The sequence below is a fragment of the Dermochelys coriacea genome, chromosome 2 (assembly GCF_009764565.3).
Source record: "Dermochelys coriacea isolate rDerCor1 chromosome 2, rDerCor1.pri.v4, whole genome shotgun sequence".
NCBI lineage: Eukaryota > Metazoa > Chordata > Testudines > Dermochelyidae > Dermochelys > Dermochelys coriacea.
In genome coordinates, this window is record NC_050069.1 from 122,413,314 (window position 1) to 122,435,629 (window position 22,316).

Consider the following 22,316-nt stretch of genomic DNA (forward strand, 5'->3'; position numbering starts at 1 on the left):
TTCATCGGGATCATTTATATCTTACACATGTGGTGTATAAATATACGCCCTCCATATACATATACAGTTGGATTTTCATATATATATAAAACACTCCTGTGCAGAGCATGATTCATTGAATTAACAGTTGGTAGTTTAGCTTTTGCTAATATGTTCAAAGGCAGTTTATACTTCCAGCAGTATGATGTATACTCATTATTGCTTTAAAAAGGTTCCATCCCATCTGCAAGAGAAGGAACATAAATGGGCTAATCTCGTCACTGAAAAACAATCGAGGCAATCCAAAAGAAGTGGAAAAAACGTGAGTCAATCCTTGGCTGACTATTTACAGTGCAATTAGTAAGTATTTTCTTAGAAGACCTGTAATTACAAACATAAAACCCATATATTTCAAGCTAACAAAAATAGCAGAGGTGGAAATCCTATCCCAGATCATGAATTATAGCTAGTCTTACACGAGGATGTAAATCGCAAACAAGAGTGGGGGAGAGTAGCCTAATGATTGAAGCACAGAAGTAGGAGTCTGCTTCTACCACTGACTTGCACGTGACCTTGGGCAAGTTTCCTAACTTCTCTGACCCTTGCTTTTCCCTTCTGGAAAACAGGGATATTACTGTACTGACATAACAGGAATATTGTGAAGTCTACTTAGCACACAGAGATCCTCAGATGAAAAGTCCCAAAAATTTGACCCCCCCACATTCCATATATGCTGATTAATAAAATTGAAGTGAAAACATCCCATACTTAGCATCCTCAAACAAATATGAAAACAATCCACAGGCAAATGCTAACAGAGACAGACAGACAGGCAGGCAGAGGGCAAGACACACACAAATACACATACAAGGGCAAACCTTGTGTCACGTAAGATTTCAAGAGCATCAAGGTTGAATGAAGGCAACTCAGTGCCCTAAGTATGTTCAATATGTGGCTACTTTCAGTTCCACCTCCTAATGTCCTCACCCACCTACATACACTTCAAGGGCTGATGTTCAGAGCCCTCATTTTAGATGATGGCAGTGACAGCTGTGAGCCAGGATCCCCATCTCCCTTCGGCCTGCAGGAACAAAAGGAGTGGCACTGGGTCTGGGGTGGTGTACAGATCTTGGCTGTGGTGGGCAGGTGGTGCCAGTCCGATTCAGTGGTCCCTTGAGAACCAGACTGCCTCATTGGAGGCGATATGTTTCTTGTGCTTTCCAGGCCCAAGGTGTACCTGACCCTAGAACCAGGAGCCCTAAACACTGACCTATTGTACTTAGTGGTTCATCCAGCCACAAAGAACAGCACGTCTTACCATCTACAGGAAGTTTGTGAAAATGGTTATAGAAGAGTAAAATCCATACTTATCCTTGGAATCTCCTGATCATTTTTTAAAAGAGTTTAACAACACAATCCCAGTATAATGTGTTAATGCTGACTTGATTTTAAATTTTAAAGTGAAACGAACAAAAGTGTTCTGTAAGCATTCTTTAAAATAGTCACATATGCAGCATATTAGATTTAAAAGACTTTTTCTGGCCAGAAGGGACCATTATGATCCGAGAGAGTAGACTGACCTCCAGCATAGACACTAGTTCCTAGTCCAAGTTTCTCTCCACCCTCTCCAGTCCCACAGTTTCACCAAATTCCTTGTCCCAAGCTATTCCTTTCACTCTCCCCAAGTGGCTGGATAAGAAATTGTCATCTACCTTCATCACTACCCATATTTCAATGAAAATATACCAGTCAGCTAAAAATGCCTGTTTTATAGTCACCCTGGATGTTCAAGGCATAACCTGGAAGAGCCCTGAAATAAGCAGTTTCCTTTTTAGAATATATGATAAAGAGGAAACCCATCTGCCCTGGACAGTGTTAAGCACAGAAAAGGATCTTAGATGGTAGATACAGATCTCTTTAACAGCCAAAACAAGCCCCTTCAATCTGTGGCAAAAATCTGTTGTATGTGATAGAGTTGCACACACAGACTAAGGGGAGCATATGAATCTAAGTACTGAACTATGACTGAGAAGTTCAGAAAGACACTGTGCCTACATGTCACTTTGTACCGTCTTGAAAAGTGTGTGTGTACTACACTTACCCAACCCCAAAACAAACAACTTATATTTAAAAGAACATTAAGATTGCAAAGTCAAGTACTCACATGAGAGGAAATGTCAGAATTAAGTTTGCCTGGGTGACCTTAATAATATTCTTTTAAAGTAATTTTTTGGTATGTAATTTTCTATATTTAAAAAAAAAAGGACACAAAAAACAGAAATGCTGTGATGTGTCATCATATTGACACCCCAGTGGGTCAGTGGCAAGGCTGAAACCTTTAGATCCACTGCAAAGTTCTCTGCCACTTGAGTTAATGGAATAACTGATAGCAGTAATAGGCTGTCATCTCCTATGTGGAACACCACTAAAGAGGGGTGAGATTTGCTGATGGCAGAGGAATGGTGAGACTCAGGAATCTTGGATTTCATTCCACGCTATGGAGGGGTGTGTGCTCTAGTGGACAGAGACTCTTCTGCCTGCTTCCCTGAAGCCTGACCCTTTCTGCCTCATTCCTAACATCCCATCCAGTCCCAGTCCTGTTTTCTCCCCAACTCTGGCTCCTGATCCCAGTACCATTCTCCTTTTCAACCCAGACCCAGTCTCCACTTCTCAGGCTTCTCATCTCAGTCCCAGTCTCCTTGCCCAGCCAGTCCTAGTCTCATTGCCTGAGTCCCAATCATCCATCAACTCCCAGACTCTTTTCTTTCCCACAACCAGTCTCCTTGCCTAGCCAGTCCCAGTTTTCTCCTCCAAGCACCTCATCTGATCTTTCCTTCTCCTCCTCCATCCCCTGGTTCCTAGCCCTAGTCTCTCTCCCTAGACTCCTCATCCAATCTCAGTCTCTTCCCACGCTCTCCCTGGCTTCTTGCCTCAGTCCTCCTGACCTGGCTCCTTGTCCCATGCTCGTTGCCCAGCTAGTTCCAGTTCTGCCCACACACCCAGCTCTTTGTCAGATCTGTGTCCCCTCCCCCTTCACCCTCATTTCCACCATGTTAGTTCCTAGTCCCAGTCTTCTTATCCAGCCAGTCCCAGTTTCTCTGCAGCCTCTCCAGTCCCACAGTTTCACCAAATTCCTTTTCCTAATCTATTCCTTTCACTCTCCCCAATCCATTTTTGTCCTCAGATGGGGGTCATTGATAGTGCAGGAGCGACAGATTCCCTGCTCCGAGTTCCAGTGTCTGACTCTATCCCAGCCTGCAGCATTAATGATGGGGAAAATCCAGCTTCACCCCTTTAGCCTGGGCTAGAACACACTGAGGTCTTCTCTGGGGATGAGGCATGCATGCTCCACTCACAAGGAGGCACTGTGAGGGGATGGATCATGCTCAGTTGCTCTGAGGGGGTGGTGCATGAGCAATCTCTGTCCTGGGGTGTGCTTTATCAAATAAATTGATAGCACAACCGAGATTTTGATCAAAGTCTGTCAGTCCTAGTTTATCTATCTGGAATCATAATTCAGGAATGAAGCTGTCCCTAAATTTGCTCCTCCCCACCATTAAATTACATTCAATCACAGCACACAAAATGCAGCCCATGCGCTAGCAGCCAGATGTTATCATTACAGGCCTTTACTTATAAACTGATGCTGAAACCTGAGTGGTTGATGAGACTAGCTAAGCAGTTGTACCTTTGACCTGATTGCATTAAACTTGCCCTATCAATTTAAGCTTAGTATAAACACCATTTCCTAGAATCCCTCATGAGTTCAGTGGTGAGAAGAAGCTGACTAAGCCTAAACATTTTTTAACAGCAATCTTGTCTTACAACACCAAGGGGATTTGCCATGTATCTGGGGTTTTATAAAACCATATGAACATGCTGAAAGAATTAAAGCCCTTTAAAACAGAAAAATTGATGGTGACAGTCCTTTCTGAAAATCAGGTTGTAGAATGTCAGCACAAGAAGAGCTGGGAACTAGGCTAAAATAGTTTTGTTTTTTTTAAAATGTGACAGATTTGTGTTCATCTCAAATTGTTGCTCCTAAAGACTGATTGATTGAACAACCCCCAAAAAACAATAAAAAGTAATTTTTTTAAAAACACCAAAGCTATATATCCTAGATTAACCTGTATTCCCTCTAGAAACTCTATAGTCTCTTTATCATTCCAGTTTAGAGTAAGGGTAAGTTCTAATAAATCCTGGGCTCTTTCACCTTCAGGATATCTTGATTAACCCCAGCAAATGTTTCTCCATAGCAGCACGTGTACCCTACCACGTGGTTAACTATAAGAGACACTAAACTGAACCCTCTGCACCCCATTATGCACTTATTCACAATAGTTCCAAAGAAGTAGGGAACGATCATGAAATAAACACAATCCAAGGACAGAATCGTAGCAACATTAGACTGGAAGGGACCTTGTTACGTCATCTAGTCTAGTCCCCTGCACTGAGGCAGGACTAAGTATTATCTAGACCATCTAGATTTATTATCTTCTGTCCTTATGTGCAGAATGATAAAATACCATTTCTGCACTGTGTATACTGACAAAATACCAGTAATGAATGAGACAAGTGAACAGGATTTGGGTCTCAATCCTGCCAGCTGCTCAGTACTCTGGCCCCGATCCAGCAAAGTAAGTAAGTGAATAGTCATAACGATTTTAGTGGGAGTGCTTTGCAGGAGCAAACCCTTGGCCCTTAATGAGAAAACACAGGAAAGAATAAATCAATAATAAAGAATAATACTAATAATTAAGAAAAACAATCAAACCTCCAATCTACTAATGGCCAGGCATTTTGAAATGGAAGAATCATGTTGTCTTTGGTTAATATATTATAGCAGATGAGTCATTCAAAACTACTGCCAGTATTGCAGCGAGGAAGTGAATTAAACAAGACTGAACAACTTCAGTCCACTGATATTTATGCAAACCATGTCTTAGTTCACTACATAAATTAAAAAGCTAACTTGCTTCACTCTTTACAAATCTGAAGCAGCAAGGAGATGCATGTATGTAACTGTACAAAACTAACCAACAACCAAAAACCTCCCACCACTATTAAGTAATTAAAGAAAGAGAATATTGTGTAAGAGTTAAATTACCTGACACATTACCTCAGTTACTTCTAGCAGCAATGTCATCTGATTTTCATTAAACTAAACAAATGCGAGTATACCATGGTGGGAAGAAAATGTCTGGAAAGAAATATCTGGTGCATAACTGTACATAATCCAGAAGAAATGTGTATGCTAGGATTTGAAACTGAGCAGTGTTGTGATTCAAATTAAAGGGGAGTCATTTATGCTGGTTAGTGAAATACACATTAAAACGATGAAAACTAAAACCAACATTTAAAGAAGACTTGGTCAAATAGCCTGCCTGATTGAAAGCATCTCTGTTCATTTTGCCCTACAGGACTGGGAGAGACAGAACAGACCCTTAGTCTATAAATATCCATTCAAGGAAAGAAGGCTTTGGTGAGTTCTTTCTCAACCAATTTTTTGTGAGTTGAGTGATACTCAATTGTACCATCCCCTGTTGCCCCCCACCCCTCCACAGATAGCTAAGCATTAAGTCTCTCCACTTCACTTTGCTCTTACTGCCATTTATTAAGCAACTTATTGGAAGCTTAAGTCTGACGAGAGACTGTCATTTTCTTTGTTAATGTGTCAAGATTTAGATCTCAATGGTTTGTTCCTAATACCCCTCCCTTTCCCACCCTACCTCACTCAGCTCATTGTAATAAATAGAGAGACAAACAGACAGAGTTTTCAGCATTATTTAAACTTTTGGGGCCTGATCCACAGACCACTGAAGTCAAAGGGAGTCTTTCTATTTGGATCAGGCCCTCTAAGATGTAGACTCAGGATAAAATTAAAAACATTATAGTTGCTTCTTGTGTGTGTTTTCTGTTTGCATTGATAGGAGTTGCATAAATACATCTTAAGCAGAACAGAATATATCCCTCTATGTCTATGAACACTATGGCAATAGAATCAATGTTAGCATCTGGCAATGCTGCTGTTCTTAATGATACAATATCTTAAATTTATAGGATGGTTTTCATGCAGCAAATTCCAAATCACTTAAAAAAAAACTTAACTAGATATACTATGAAGAGATGGTTTCAACCAGTACAGAAATACAACTCCTCAGGTGAAAGGGAGCAGCTTTTTAAAGTGTAGTTATGCTCAAACTATAAAGAAGTGTTTTCAATGGGGAGGAGCAAAATTTGAGGACAGATGTTGTAAGTGTTAAAAAATAAAGCCTCTGTATTTTCTAATTCTCTCTCATTTCCAGGCAGTAGCTTTGATGTCATGGGAGGATCAAGGTGCAGCCGTTGCAGTAGACTGACCAGTACAATCTGCTCCCTGTTGTTGCAACTGCTGCCCATAAAAGGAAATTTGGTGTGTGTGTGTGTGGGTGTGGAGGGGGGAGGGATCTGTTAGCAACCTCTTGTTTAAGGGGCCACCTACCCCCAAGTGTGGCAGATCCAGACATGGGGACTCACTAGGATCAGATCACATGGGTCTCCCTAAGCCATCATTCCTGTAGAGGTTCTTGGATATGGACAGTTGGGGGCTCAACTTTCAACAAGATCCACCCCCTAAATGATACCTCCCCAAATACACAGGAGGTACGGGAAGTATGGAGGCCATTCACATCTTAATTCAAGGGAATAGCTTGTGCAGAGGAAGGATTCGTGAAGGGTAGCCACTCCATTGACCCCGATAATGTTCATATTAGTAAAGGCAGATCATTGTTAAATTAAATCACACCTCAATTATAACAAGGAGTCCAGTGGCACCTTAAAGACTAACAGATTTATTTGGGCATAAGCTTTCGTGGGTAAAAAAAAACTTCTTCGATGCATGGAGTGAAAATACAGATGCAGGCATTATTATACTGACACATGAAGAGAAGGGAGTTACCTCACAAGTGGAGAACCCGTGTTGACAGCGCCAATTCGATCAGGGTCGATGTAGTCCACTCCCAATAATAGATGAGGAGGTGTCAATTCCAGGAGAGGCAAAGCTGCTTTTGTAATGAGCCAGCCACTCCCAGTCCCTATTCAGGCCCAAATTAATGGTGTTCAATTTGCAAATGAATTTTAGTTATAGAATGTCCAGGAAAGTTGAAGTGTTCTCTTATTGGCTTTTGTATGTTACCATTCCTGATGTCTGATTTGTGTCCATTTATTCTTTTACGTAGCGACTGTCCGATTTGGCCAATGTACATGGCAGAGGGACATTGCTGGCACATGATGGCATATATAACATTAGTAGACATGCAGGTGAACGAGCCTCTGATGGTGTGGCTGATGTGGTTGGGTCTGGTGTCGCTAGAGTAGATATGGGGACAGAGTAGGCAACAAGGTTTGCTACAGGGATTGGTTCCTGGGTTAGTGTTTCTCTGGTGTGATGTGTAGTTGCTGGTGAGTATTTGCTTCAGGTTGGGGGGCTGTCTTTAAGTGAGGACTGGCCTGCCTCCCAAGTCTGTGAGAGTGCGGGATCGGTTTCCAGGCAATGTTTCTCTGCCATGTACATTGGCCAAACCAGACAGTCCCTACATAAAAGAATAAATGGACACAAATCGGACATCAGGAATGGTAACATACAAAAGTCAGTAGGAGAACACTTCAACTTTTCTGGACATTCTATAACAGATTTAAAAGTAGCTATACTTGAACAAAAAAACTTCAGAAACAGACTTCAAAGAGAAACAGCAGAACTAAAATTCATTTGCAAATGGAACACCATTAAAAAATGGATCATACCTGCTAGGTTTGAAGCCAAACTCACATCTGAGTTGGAACAACCTGTCAGCTCACTGTCAGACTTGTTTTAGTAGTTGCTTCAGTGACTTAACCAAGTTTGCTAAAAATGATTTGCAAATTACAGAGATAATGACCAGTTATAATCAGAAGAGACCTACAGCTTGCCAACATTCAGATGTACTCAGATCTCATATTTTGGCTTGAGCCCTTCTCTAGTTCTCTTAACTCATCAGGGAAAAGGAAAAGAATGAGGTAAAATCTTTCTCTGTAAGTTAACGTCATTAAGACAATTATCCATGCTGGGGGACACACTGTGCTAGCAAGAGTTCCAGAAGGCACTGCATTAAACCGAGGGAAAGATGCATCACCCAGAAATGATGTTCTTGATCTGAGGTTGTACATACTCAGTGGATGTATTTTCATCTGGAGCACCTTCCTTTTGCAGGTCCAATTTTCACCCAGAACATTTGTGCACCTTCAACTGATTTGTGGCTAACTGGGAAACTGGAAAATTAACTACCCAATTTCAAGTGCGAATACTCAGAGGTGCAGATACCCAGATTTATTCCTGAAATTAATATCTGTAAGAGAAAATATGAGGGTGCAAATTGCAGCTGAAAAAGCAACTCCAGGGGTAGTGAATGTCAAGGGTATACCACTGAGACTGAAAACCCAATCATATAGAACAATGGTGTGCTCCACAATGTTGTACGGTGCAGAAACATGGGTGATAAAGAGCTGACAGTTTCAATGGCTACAGGTGTTTGGGATGAGATGTTTTCACACTATAAGAGGAGTTACAAGAAGAAAAATATTTCAGAATGAAAGTATTAGGATGAAAGTCCAAGTCCATGATGTGTCTGACAAAATTCAAGAAACATGGCTTTGCTGATTTGGACAGATGCAGATGGTGAATGAAGAGGACCTGGTGAAAATAGCCTGGCAGGAGATGATGGTAGGAAATGGACCCCAAGGAAAGGGGAGGAAGCGATGGATGGATTGCATCAAAGAAGATGGTAAGCAGAAGGATCTTAGTGCCATTTCAGACAGACACAGATGGCTGAGGTTTGCACAAGGACCCAGCCCCAGTTGATTGGATAAGAGAAAAAAGAAGATGAAAAGCATCTCCCCTGAAAAACATGCCTCTAAATTATTACCATTATTAATATTTGTATTAGTAGTAGCCACCAGTCCCCATTAGGATCAGGGTCCTCTGTGCTGGGCGCTGTACAAACATACAATGAAAAGACCGTTTCTGCCCTGAAGAGCTTACAATCTAAATACACATGTTCCCTATATGTAAACAGACTGGCATGGTGCTTCTAGACTGATTAGAAAAAAAGAAACCCAACATCATATAAAAGCATCAAGACCTTTGTTTAAAATAAGCCAATATTTAGAGACATCAGACGTCCCCCTAAAAGATGGTTAAAGTAGTCAAAGATGATCATTTTACGATGTCTTTTTTCCCCTACTGCTACATTTCTTTGCTTTATTCTGCATTCCACCGTTGCAAAGGCAAAAGTCATCTGCAGGTCACACTATGGCCGGAGGTGTTCCCTAAATTTTTTTTTGAAAAAAAAAAAAAAAGAAAAGTGTTTTCATACTAACTATGCACAACCTGGGCAGGATGGATTTCCATGAATAGCCTTTATCTGAATTACTGTTTCCCCCCCCCCCTCCACCTCCACTTCCTGCTTCTCTTCTCTCCCCCTCACCAAAACTGACTTTTGCTCAGAGCTTGACTGTCATTGCACAGCTGTAGGGCTTTTGGAAATTCTAGACTAGGAGGCTCATTTCCACATAGCTCACTCCCAACAAACATGCAGCCCTCAAAATGATTTCAGTCCACTGGTTCAGTCTGGGTAACTGACAACAGCTTCCTTGCAATACAAACCCCCACTCTCATGAGTCAATCAGCAGATTACAGCTTATCCTTCTAAACAACTTATGACCTCTAGAAGTGTCAGCCTTTTCAGCTTGGTGGCAGGCTTATCTTCTTTTATAAATGTACAGACAAGACAGGCTCAGGGGTAAAAAATAAAGCAAGTGTCATCCTCCTCTTCCCCACAAAATGAATTGCACAATATTAGTATATCACACAACTTTTCTCCTATATAAACAAATACAATGTTAAGAGTTATACTGTGCAGGGTGAACCCTTTTAAAAAGGTGTTTCCCCTTGGCCTGTGGGAGGCATTGTGCCTGATTGAGGCACAATAAGCCAGATTCATCCCTGTGTGGATGCAGTTTCTGGGACAGGGGGTGCTGGGGTCTCATTCAGCCTCCAGTGAACATCCAAAGGCTGTCCTAGGTAGTGCTCCTGTTGCAGTAGCCCCTATCGGTATTGCAGGGATGCAGAATTGTCCAGGTCTAAGAATGCCACAGCCATGCCCTCTTCTGCTCCTTCCTTCCTCTGACCTGGAGAATGCTCTCTGGGGGCCTTATGCCTACCTGATGGCTCCTCTGTACCAGTCTAGTTGGCACCAAGGAATCATAGGGCATCAAAGAACGTGGCCCAATTCTTCCAAGAGCTCCCACTGGAACCATGTTTCTTCACACTCTCTTGCTGGCAGCCAGTGGCTGAAAAGTGAAGAATCTGGCACTTGCTTATTGAAAACTGCTGAATTTAGTGATGGAGGAGACATTTTTCTAACAGTAGGGCCTTCTTCTGAGAGGAGCAGAGCACTTGCTATAAGGTATTGACTGTCCTCAATCGCTAGTGAAGTCAATGGGGATTGAGGGCACTGAGCACCTCACAGAATTAGGTCTAGTGGTAGCACTGCAAATTTTCAAACACAGCTACTACTCATGCAGAAGCAGGATTTTCTGTTTGGAAGTTTCATCATGGCTGTACCATGTACACAGCAAATGGAATGACCCTTTCACCAGACCATAAAGTAATACAAGTGTGTGCTTTTATCTATATATACAGTAAATATTTGACAGTGTATATTCTGATATATTTTATCTTTTGTCGTCTTTCAATGACATAATTTCTATTTATTCTCATTTTACATTAAAAAAAATCCAAGTGCAAGGATTAAGTAGCAGCCAGTTTACTATATCTTGATTTTAGTAAGGCTTTCAACACAGTCCTACCTGGTCTAGTGGTCTAGATGAAAGTAGTATAAGGTAGGTGCACAACTAGTTGCTTTCAAAATGCTTACCTAGTGGGGTCCTGTAGGGGTCAGTCTTGCTTCTGGTTCTATCAAATATTTTCATTAATGTCTTGGATAATGGAGTGGAGAGTAGACTTATATTATTTGTGGATGACACCAAGCGGGAAGGGGTTGCAAGCACTTTGGACAACAGGATAAGAATTCAAAATGATCTTGACAAATTGGAGAATTGGTCTGAATTCAACAAGATGAAATTCCATAATAAATGCACAGTGCTTCAGTTAGGAAGGACAAATCAAATGCACAACTACAAAATGGAGACTAACTGGTTAGGTAGTGGTACTGCTGAAAAGGATATGAATATGAGTCAACAATGTGATGTATCTGAGAAAAACGCAAGTATTATTCTGGGGTGTTTTAACAGGAGTGTCATATGTAAGACATGGAAAGTAATTGCCCCACTCTACTCAGCACTGCTGAGGCCTCAGTTGGAGTACTGTGTTCAGTTCTGGGTACCACACTTCAGGAACGATGAGGACAAACTGGAGCAAGTGTCCAAAGGAGAGCAACAAAAATAACAAAAGGTTTAGAAAATGTGACCTGGTGAGGAAAAGTTAAAAATACCTGGACATGTTTATTCTTGAGAAAATGTGTACAGGGAGGAGGGAGAAGAGGACCTGATAACAGTCTTCAAATACATTAAAGGCTGTTATAAAGAGGACCGTGATCAACTGTTCTCGATGTCCACTGAGAGTAGGACAAGAAGTAATTGACCTAATCTGCAGCAAGGGATATTTAGGTTAGATATTAGGAAAAACTTTCTAACTATAAGGGTAGTTAAGCTCCAAAATACACTTCCAAGGGAAGCTGTGGAATCCCCATCATAGGAAGTTTTTAAAAACAGCCTGGACAAACACCTATCAGGGATGGTCTAGGTTTGTTTGGTCTTGTGGCAGTCCAGAGGGCTGAACTTGATGACTTCTCAAGATCCCTTCCAGTCCTATGTTTCTATGATTCTAATTTAATTTGTCTACACATAATAAAGCTGACACATTGAGGTTGCAGCAGGAAGGTAGGGAACCTGTGGTTTTGCCTAGGGAGGGGTCATAAGCAGAAAAGGAAGAGGAGATTGTAAAAAATCAGGTTAAAATTCCTTTAAAATTTTAATTTTACAATTAAAAAAGACAATACAAAATCTCTAAGTAGCACTTACTGAGGCAGATGTATACTGCTTAATTTAATTTTTAAATTAAAAAACAAAACAAAAAAACATTTTGGTCCTAATTCTAAACAGGCTTTATGTGGTGTCACTCCATTGACTTCAATGGAATCACTTTCCAATTAGAGGTTTGTTAACATGGATGTTAGGGCTGGACTGGGGCCTTATGGTGTTGTAAAGATGATGAGAATCAGGCCCATGGCATTCATAGAAAGTAAAATGTGGCAGATTGTATGGTAATTTCTTAGAAGATGCTCTGCTTTGCCTTCTGCCTAAGTGTTAATTAGCACTACCACAAAGTCTGTCATCTCCTAATGCAAAACAAATGCATAATAGCAATAATAATAGTTGTTAGTAGTGCACCCATTCATGAATGGTGGTTAAATAAAATAACTTTCATGTTAGAACAAGAATTTACCAAAAAAGAGTGAAAAATACAAAACTCCTGTTTGAGTTGGCGGTCCTTATGCCAAATGTAGACAGTGGTTATCAAATATTTTTGAGCTGGTGCACAAAGGTAGGGTTATATCTCAAAAAAGCAATAATCTTTTCTGAAGCTTAATTTTGGCCCCAGGTCAAAATTTATGCAAACAATCCAACACCCATCTTACATGCGGCATATTGATTGTTATAGCAAATGGGAGTGGATGAAACAGTTTTTATATTTTGTTTTTAAAGACACAGAAAAGGACAATAATTATATACACAGGCCATAAAGGTTAAGGAGTAGCAGCCATGTTAGTCTGTATCCGCAAAAAGAAAAGGAGTACTTGTGGCACCTTAGAGACTAACAAATTTATTTAAGCATAAGCTTTCATGAGCTACAGCTCACTTCATCAGATGCATTCAGTGGAAAATACAGAGGGGAGATTTATATACACAGGAACAGTGGGGGGTGGAGGGGAGGAATAAACATGGGGAAATAGTTTTACTTTGTGTAATGACCCATCCACTCCCAATCTTTATTCAAGCCTAAGTTAATTGTATCCAGTTTGCAAATTAATTCCAATTCAGCAGTCTCTCGCTGGAGTCTGTTTTTGACGTTTTTTTGTTGAAGAATTGCCACTTTTAGGTCTGTAATCGAGTGACCAAAGAGATTGAAGTGTTCTCCGACTGGTTTTTGAATGTTATAATTCTTGACGTCTGATTTGTGTCCATTTATTCTTTTACATAGAGACTGTCCAGTTTGGCCAATGTACATGGCAGAGGGGCACTGCTGGCACATGATGGCATATATCACATTGGTAGATGTACAGGTGAACAAGCCTCTGATAGTGTGGCTGATGTGATTAGGCCCTATGATGGTATCCCCTGAATAGATATGTGGACACAGTTGGCAACGGGCTTTGTTGCAAGCATAGGTTCCTGGGTTAGTGGTTCTATTGCGTGGTGTGTGGTTGCTGGTGAGTATTTGCTGCAGTTTGTGGGGCTGTCTGTAAGCAAGGACTGGCCTGTCTCCCAAGATCTGCGAGAGTGATGGGTCGTCCTTCAGGATAGGTTGTAGATCCTTGATGATGCGTTGGAGAGGTTTTAGTTGGGGGCTGAAGGTGATGGCTAGTGGCGTTCTGTTATTTTCTTTGTTGGGCCTGTCCTGTAGTAGGTAACTTCTGTTCCTCAGACGTTCTTGTCAACTGCTGGAAATTGCCCACCTTGATTATCACTACAAAAGTTTTTTCCCCCCTGCTCTCCTGCTGGTAATAGCTGACCTTACCTGATCATTCTCGTTACAGTATGTATGGTAACACCCATTGTTTCATGTTCTCTGTGTATATAAATCTCCCCACTGTATTTTCCACTGAATACATCCAATGAAGTGAGCTGTAGCTCATGAAAGCTTATGCTCAAATAAATTTGTTAGTCTCTAAGGTGCCACAAGTACTCCTTTTCTTTTTACAGGCAATAAACTTTGTTAATAAGTTAGATCAGTTAATTTATACGGTCATTTACCAGTGGCAGAAGAGCTAGATCTCTTCTAAAACTAACATACTGGTTAGTTTAACTGAAATCAAATCAGGGATGTCACTACTGCAGGTCTCCTCTAACTTGCTAAGAGACTAGATCTTGCCTGGCATAAAGGGTGGCATGGAGTCACACCACCTCAGAAGGACCACTGGCAGGCAGAATAACTCCCGAAGTTTCCTGACATGCAGGGGTGGCTTGCCAATTGCTAATCTCCTTCACAGGGATCCTCTTGCAGCTCCTGAACCATGAACTATGGTGGAGGACATGGCCAGGACATGACACCAGTCTCTTTTGAGGCTCTATGAGTTCCTAAGGAGTAGGGATAGAGTAGTCTTTGTGCCTGCTTCAGGGCAGAGCTGCAAATCTGCCTGGTCCTTAGATGGGCCAGGCATGGGGCGTGACAGGTAATTACCTTTGCACCCACCCTCGCACTCTAATTTCAGAATCTGACCCTTAATTGGTATTCAAACTTAGTTGTTTTCTCCATCTCTGCCCTCCATGGCCCCATATATTTTGTAACACACAGCAAATAAGCCATACATGTAGGTGCAGTATAGACTGCACACTGGCTAAGACCAAATACAGTATCAGAGTAATGTCTGATCTTGTCCTTGACCTAAGAACTATATTATGCATTTAAAAGGTGGGAGATGGATTTATAGGAAATATTTTCCATCTCTAGTTACTATCCTGTGTACATGTACACCTCATACCTGTAGAATAGTGTTTCGGGGGGGGGGGTGTCTCAGTTTGAAAGTGGCTACAGTTCAGCAAAGAACATAGGACTTAATCCTGCAATCCCTTACTCATATGGGTAATCTTTACATGCTGTGTGGCCTCCTTGATGCCAATAGGACAATTCCTGTGTTTGAACCTATGGGCTTGATTCACCACTGCATTGTTCCAGGTTTATGCTGGACTAATTGAATCAACGTAATTACCTCAGTATAAAATTGGAGTTATGCACTGGTGAATTAGGTCCCCTTTTCTGACAACGTAAAAGGAGTGTTTTACAGTAGTCAGATGAGAGTCTGAGATCCCCTTACGGTAAAGCATAGCAGATTCGAAGGAATTTCAGCTTATTTTGGAATTGCCATAACAAAACAAATGTAAATTCTATTGTTAGCCAGACCATAATTGGGTAGAGAGTACACCAACGCAAACATTCTTAAAATACCCTTCATATTTTACCTTTGAACAATCAATTGGTCTTATGGGGGGAAAAAAAGATTGACAATGGACTGTATTGTTCTTTGATGTTGCACAATGGACAAATCACAGTTGGTATTACGTAAATACCTGCCAAATTGGTAATTAGTTTCAATTAGGGTTTATTTTCACACATTGCACTGGGTGTAGTAAATTCAAAATTTATTTGGTGCTGACTGTAGATTTGTACCCGTTTATTAGAACTGAGGAAGAGGAAATTCTACTGTCTGGGAGTGAAAGTCACCCAGTGTGCAGAGAGTCAGCCCCAGGCCTTCTTATCAATTTTGAGAGCTTCAGTGGGATTTAAGCAGTCAGCAGGCCTTGTGCTGTTCCTGTGTATATCGGTGAATTTTACCCCTGGTGTGTTCAGGGCTGCATGATAGTCATCAGATTCTTCCTTATATAAAGAAAGATGTGTTCTCAATGCATAGATGGAACCATGGCAAATCTGAACTTCTGAAACATCCAGAAGTTATATTTAATCATGGCTATATTTAATCATGTTTTGTTCACTGGGGATACCTGGTTTTGACTTTGAGACAGAGAACAGATCCCCAAAACACCTTACCTGAAAGTATACTGCTTATCTCTTAACAGAGCGAGGAATAACAAAAATCTGTCACAAGAATTAATCCAAAAAATCATTTTACACTGGATTATCCTGGACCTTTTGTAAAAATATCAAATACCACAAATCAGCCAAAGATCAGGTAACTTCTCGCCTGGACACTCCACCAAGTCACTATTACTGCCATGAAGAAAAGAGATGGGGTTATAATATTTAGTGGCATATAGCTAGCACAAGAGTAAAGTAAAAACCATGCCACATATTTGTTTTTCATTTGCAGCATGCCATTTAGACTATGCCATACTGCTTCTAATGCTACAGTGCATGGCTTTCATTTAGTACCATGCACATCACGTACACTGCAATCTTTCCTACATTCTCTATCAACAAATTACATTCTATCTACTCTCTCACACATGCCACCAAAATAGGACATCAATTTAATTTTCACTGAAACATGAGAAAGCTGGTTGGAAGAAAATGCTTGCACAATTTGTCTTTAGTCATGAAACACGAAGAAACAGAATTCTACCCCACGCTAGATAACAAAATAATATTTTTAAATTAACTGAAATCCCACAGTGCATATTTCCAATCCAAACAATGTTCTTGAGTGTTAAAGTTTACAGTGGTACTGTAAATCAGAAGATATACTGTACGAACAGTAATTTCAAAAGCACCCTATGTTTCCATAATTCTGTTCCTATTGAAGTCAATTATAAAGCTCCCAGTGACTTCAATGGGAGAAGACAGTTAGGCCAATGCTGAGCACTCTTGAATATCCCATCTTATATGTACAAATATATGCACCACTCTAATAATTGCACATCTAAGAGTTTGCTGCATGTCACTTATTGCATCTAGAATGACTTTATATCTTTGCTGCTTCCTAATGCTCTTGCTGATGGATTCCTACAGTCATTGTGTATCTGGTTTTCATCTTGATAAATGAGAAAAATGATGGGACATGGCTCTCCCAACTTAAATGATATGGTATATTTGGTAGAACACCTAGATTTTTGGATACATAAATGGAGTGAAATGTAAAGTCATGTGTGAACAAGAACACCACAGAGATTCACGAAGATGGCACTAGTGCTTTCACTTATACAGAAAGACCAATTCTGGTTGCATCACATGAGTAGTCCTTTTGACTGCAATGAACTTCTTGTGTGAGGAAGGTGAACAGGATTCAGCTGCAAAGTTGTCTCTAGACAGCTTTAACTTATGCTGTAGATAACCCTAGGAGTCACTGTCCTTGCGAACATCATGTAAGTAATACCATCTCAAGGTTGAGCTTTCTCATGAATAATTGTTCCATCGTTATCAGGTACAGTGAGTCTTTCCTTCAGCATCAGAAAATGTTATTTATTTATGTCACGTATCTTATATTATCTTAGAATCAATCTTTTAAAAATAAAGATTGTGAAAATGTAAGGAAAATCATTATCTCCATTTATGTTTCTACTTGCCATTCCTGGCTTTACCGCCACCCGTAAAGAAGGAAATGTGTTTACTGATTTTTCTGAAGCAGTAGTAGTTCCGTATTTTAGATATTGAAACAAAATTTCCACCTTTTAACACTTGAAGCTCTGGAACAACTTTTCCAATCAACAAAAGAAGATGTCTATACTTCTTTGAGGTCTGTGCCATACTGTGAAGTCATCCACATTTTGTAGATTCACACAAGCACTGAAATAAGCTGCTTTGTTGCTTAATATTTTTATAAACTGTTCAAAGTTGGTGTTATGACTTGTCTGGTTCAAGAAGGGGGGAATCCTGCCAAATATCTATCCTGAAGTATGCAGGCACCAAACCACACCCAGATGGAAGTGCTTTTTTGCATATTTCAGGTGATCTTTTTATTGCCAACACCGGTACACAGACCCTGATATGCAGAAGAGCAATGTGCAGATAGGACCAGGAATCAGTGCATAATTATAAAAGCTCAGAAGAAGGGATTTAAACCATAATTGTCAAGTCTGACAGTCTTTACTCAGGTGAAAATCCCATTAATATCAATGGTGAAGCAATGGAAATTTGCTTGAGAACAAGAAGATTATGCTCTAATTAATTCTTAAGGGCCCAGTTCTGCTCCCATTGAAGTTAATGATAAAAGCATCATTAAGTCAAATAAGAGCAGGGTTTTATATTGTACTACTGGAACTTCTACTTTTCTCCTCCCATATCTTCATCTTTTCTCTTCCTGTACTCCATAGGTTTTTTCCATTTCAACCTGTATAGGTTTCAAACTCCATACAGCAATCTCTTTATCTATCTGCATCTTGTAACACTTTGGATGTTATGTGTTGATAAATTGTATAAGAATATAAGAACGGCCATACTGGGTCAGACCAAAGGTCCATCTAGTCCAGTATGTCTGTCTTCTGACATTGGCCAATGCCAGGTACCCCAGAGGGAATGAACAGAACAGGTAATCATCAAGTGATCCATCTCATTGCCCATTCCCAGCTTTTGGCAAACCGAGGCTAGGGAAACCATCTCTGGCCATCCAGGCTCATAGCCATTGATAGACCTATCCTCAATGAACTTATCTAATTCTTTTTTGAACCCCGTTACAGTCTTGGCCTTCACAACATCCTCTGGCAAAGAGTTCCACAGGTTGACTGTGAGTTATGTGAAAAAATACTTCCTATTGTTTGTTTTAAACCTGCTGTCTATTAATTTCATTCGGTGACCCCTAGTTCTTGTGTTCTGAAAAGGAATAAATAACACTTCCCTATTTACTTTCTCCACATCAATAACAATTTTATAGACCTCTATTATATCCCCTTTTAGTCGTCTCTTTTCCAAGCTGAAAAGTCCCAGTCTTATTAATCACTCCTCATATGCAAGCTGTTGCATACACCTAATCATTTTTATTGCCCTTTTCTGAACCTTTTCAATTCCAATATCTTTTTTGAGATGGGGCGACCACATCTGCATGCAGTATTCAAGATGTGGGCCTACCATGGATTTATATAGAAGCAATCTGATATTTTCTGTTTTATTATCTATCCCTTTGTTAATGATTCCCAACATTCTATTCACTGTTTTGACTGCTGCTGCACATTGAGTGGATGTTTTCAGAGAACTATCCACAATGACTCCAAGAGCTCTTGAGTAGTAACAGCTAATTTAGACCCCATTAGTTTATATGTATAGTTGGGATTATGTTTTCCAATGTGCATTACTTTGCATTTATCAACATTGAATTTCATCTGCCATTTTGTTGCCCAGTCACCCAGTTTTGAGAGATCCTTTTGTAGTTCTTTGCAATCTGCTTGGGACTTATCTTGAGTAGTTTTGTATCATCTGCAAATTTTGCCACCTCATTGTTTACCCCTTTTTCCAGATCATTTATGAATATGTTGAATAGAACAGACCCGAAATGTAGCAACTTGATTATTTTATAGTTCTCTCTCTATGACGTCACTTGACATAAACTCTGCTCCCCATTCCCAACTACTTACAGCAACTCCAATTAAACTCATGGATTACATTAGAGTTGCATATATTGTCCCAAACTTCTGCATACAGCTATAAAGCCGTAAATTGAGGATGACTACTCTTATGTAGTCAGTGTATTCTTTTTATTAGACATATTGTTTGGAAATGACCAGCCTTCACTTTAATTCTTTTCTGTTTCTTCAACAATTGCAGCTAATGATGAATTATTACATTATTAGCAAAGAATTCTAGTAATATGTATGCATTTTTGTGCTATGCACTTAATTATACCATCGACTGACTTCACACTTTTAGTGTTATAAAAAGAAACTTAAAAGAAACAAAATCTTAATGATACTATGTTATGGCCTCTTCTTTTAATTTTTAAATCTACTAATAATTATTCCTGAACACCTTCATTAGATGCCACCAGTTCAATCTATCACCTACGCTGTGGTTTTGCATACATCTCCAACATATTTCCAGAGCTAATAACTTTTTACTTGTTATTATTTCGGAGGAATGTGATACATAAATTTAAACATGTCAGACACAGTGTTCAACACTTCTAATGATACATTATCCTCATATTATTGAAGTCCCTGAGGAAGTTTGGCAGACATCAGTCAGTCATCAAGGTATCATTACCATGTTTTTAACTTTAATCGTAAGTGCCTAAGAGCTTTGTGCTTCTTAATTCACATTCTATCATTCTTGGAGGGTGTAGATGGGGGAATAACTGGCTCACCTTAATTGGCCTATAGTTTATCATGTTTGGGTGGTCAATTTTTGTTTTCCAAGCTAGACTGCTTGTTTCGGTGATAGCATTTCTGTTTAGATAAACTTATACATATCTTACATCTTAAGTCCTAGTAATATCTCCATTACTGAATATATGGCTAGGCTAGAAAAAATTCTTCATAAACCAGGAAGTGTTAATTTGATTCCTCCCAAAACATGTGAAAGGCTAAGCAGCTTGTGAACATATGAATTGTATAAGTCTGCATGTCCAGCAAAATCACCAAATCATGAATATCTCTTCACATCCTCTGAATCAGATGCAGGAATAGAACATCAGTTAAGTAACACTGTGGCATTAAGATCATCTTACTAATAGGATAAAATTGTATATGGATTTTATGAAATTCACCTCTATGCAGAGGGCCAGAACAATGCCTGTGAACAAATTAAGTCCTGCTTAAGCCTTCAAATCACTCTTTTCAGCTCCTCACAAAACCCAATCCCTTTCTTTTCTTTTAAAAGACTAAAATACCATCTTAATATGACCGTGGAAGCTTTCATTAAGTTACTTAGCAGACCTGATTAACAATAGCACATACCCATGATTGTGGGCATGTAACATTCAAAAGTAACTCTTTGCCCTTGCTGGGAATCTTGTCTTCATCATCCAGACATAGCTGTTTAGGACCCAATTTAAAAACGGTATTTATGCATGTAGCAATGCAGATAGGAGCCTAGTGGGATTTTCAAAAGTCCCTAAGCAGGGTAGGTGCCTAACTCCCATTAATTTTAGTAAGAGTTAGGTGCCTAATTTTTTAAGGCACTTTTGAAAAATCCCACTAGGCATCTCTCTGCATCTTTACATGCCTAAACATGTTTGGAAATCTGATCATTACAAACTATGTGATGCTCTATTGTGAGGGTGGCCAACCTGAGCCTGAGACGGAGCCAGAATTTACCAACATACATTACCAAAGAGCCACAGTAATACATCAGCAGCCTCCCCACTCCCAGTGCCTCCAACCCACCGGTAGCCCTGCCGATCAGTGCCTCCCCCTCCCTCCCCGCACCTCCTGATCAGCTGTTTCGTGGTATGCAGGAGGCTTGGAGGGTGGTGGGGTAGAAGTGAGGGCATAGCAGGCTCATGGGAGGGGGTGGAGTGGGGGCAGGGCCTATGGCAAAGCCGGGGTTGAGCAGTGAAAGTCCCCTGGCCCATTGGAAAGTTGGCTCCTGTAGCTCCAGCCCCGGAGTTAGTGCCTGTACAAGGAGCTGCATATTAGAGCCACATGTGGCTCCGGAGCCACAGGTTGGCCACCCCTGGTCTATTGTCTGCCAGTGCACATGTCAACATGTTTGCCTGACAGTGTGCTTCTTCATAAATAAGTCATAGATGCAAAGCAGTAGCTCAGATGGACAGCCTTCATAATTTGGCAGATTCTGTTCCATTTAATTGCAAGCTCCTTGGGGCAGGAACATGTCTTATCTTTGTTTGGAAAGTGCAATGGAAATATACAGCACTACTTATATCTTCCAGCTCATAAATGGATTTTATGACAATATAATTTCTTCTGCAAATCTTCCCCCAACATTAAGCCTTACCTAGTCACAAATGAGCTATAACGCCAACTATTCAACCACAAGCTAGCTAATGGTAAAAAGACATATTTATTTGTTCTGAATGGGGAACATTCCTATGCAGGATGCAGGCAAAGTTAAGAATGATACAAAAGATAGAGCCAGCTGGCTCTTTCTGTCCCATAGATAGAAACAACTGACATCTGGGTGTGCCCATCAGGAGGATTAACCTGGAATTGGCTGCTGGTCAAGTTTTAGCAGGCACAAGCACCAGACATGCTTGTTCTTCTGAGAGAGGAATACAATGAGATTGTGTCTTGTAGAGCCTTTCTTAGCCCACCTCCTCCTCCACTTGGCAAACTTACTGCACTCTCATCACAGGTCCAGTGAAACAGGTTAGGGTTAAATCTATTCTTCAGCAAGCAAACCATGCTCAAAAATAAAAATACCCATTCAATCAGGGCCTGATTCAATGGCCAATGAAGGCTATGGAAGGACTGCACTGACTTCAGTGGACATTAGCTGAGATCCTCAAAGCTTCATTTTGATTTTTAAACTCAACTCCATGTTGAAAAATAAAACTGGCTGCTCCTGGAGGGGAGGTCTAACTCCACTTGCACCAATTTAAAAGATTAAGTTGGAAGAGACGGAGGAAGCAAAATTCAAACTTATACTGTTGGCTCACTGTGAGCTGTGGGGACCTCAGGTT

General features: G+C 40.3%; 1 protein-coding gene across 4 annotated transcripts in view; it reads right to left on the reverse strand.

Annotated features, from left to right (window-relative positions):
• Positions 1-22,316, reverse strand: part of GMDS (GDP-mannose 4,6-dehydratase) — a 565,099-nt gene that overhangs the window by 38,709 nt on the left and 504,074 nt on the right. The window lies entirely within an intron of this gene.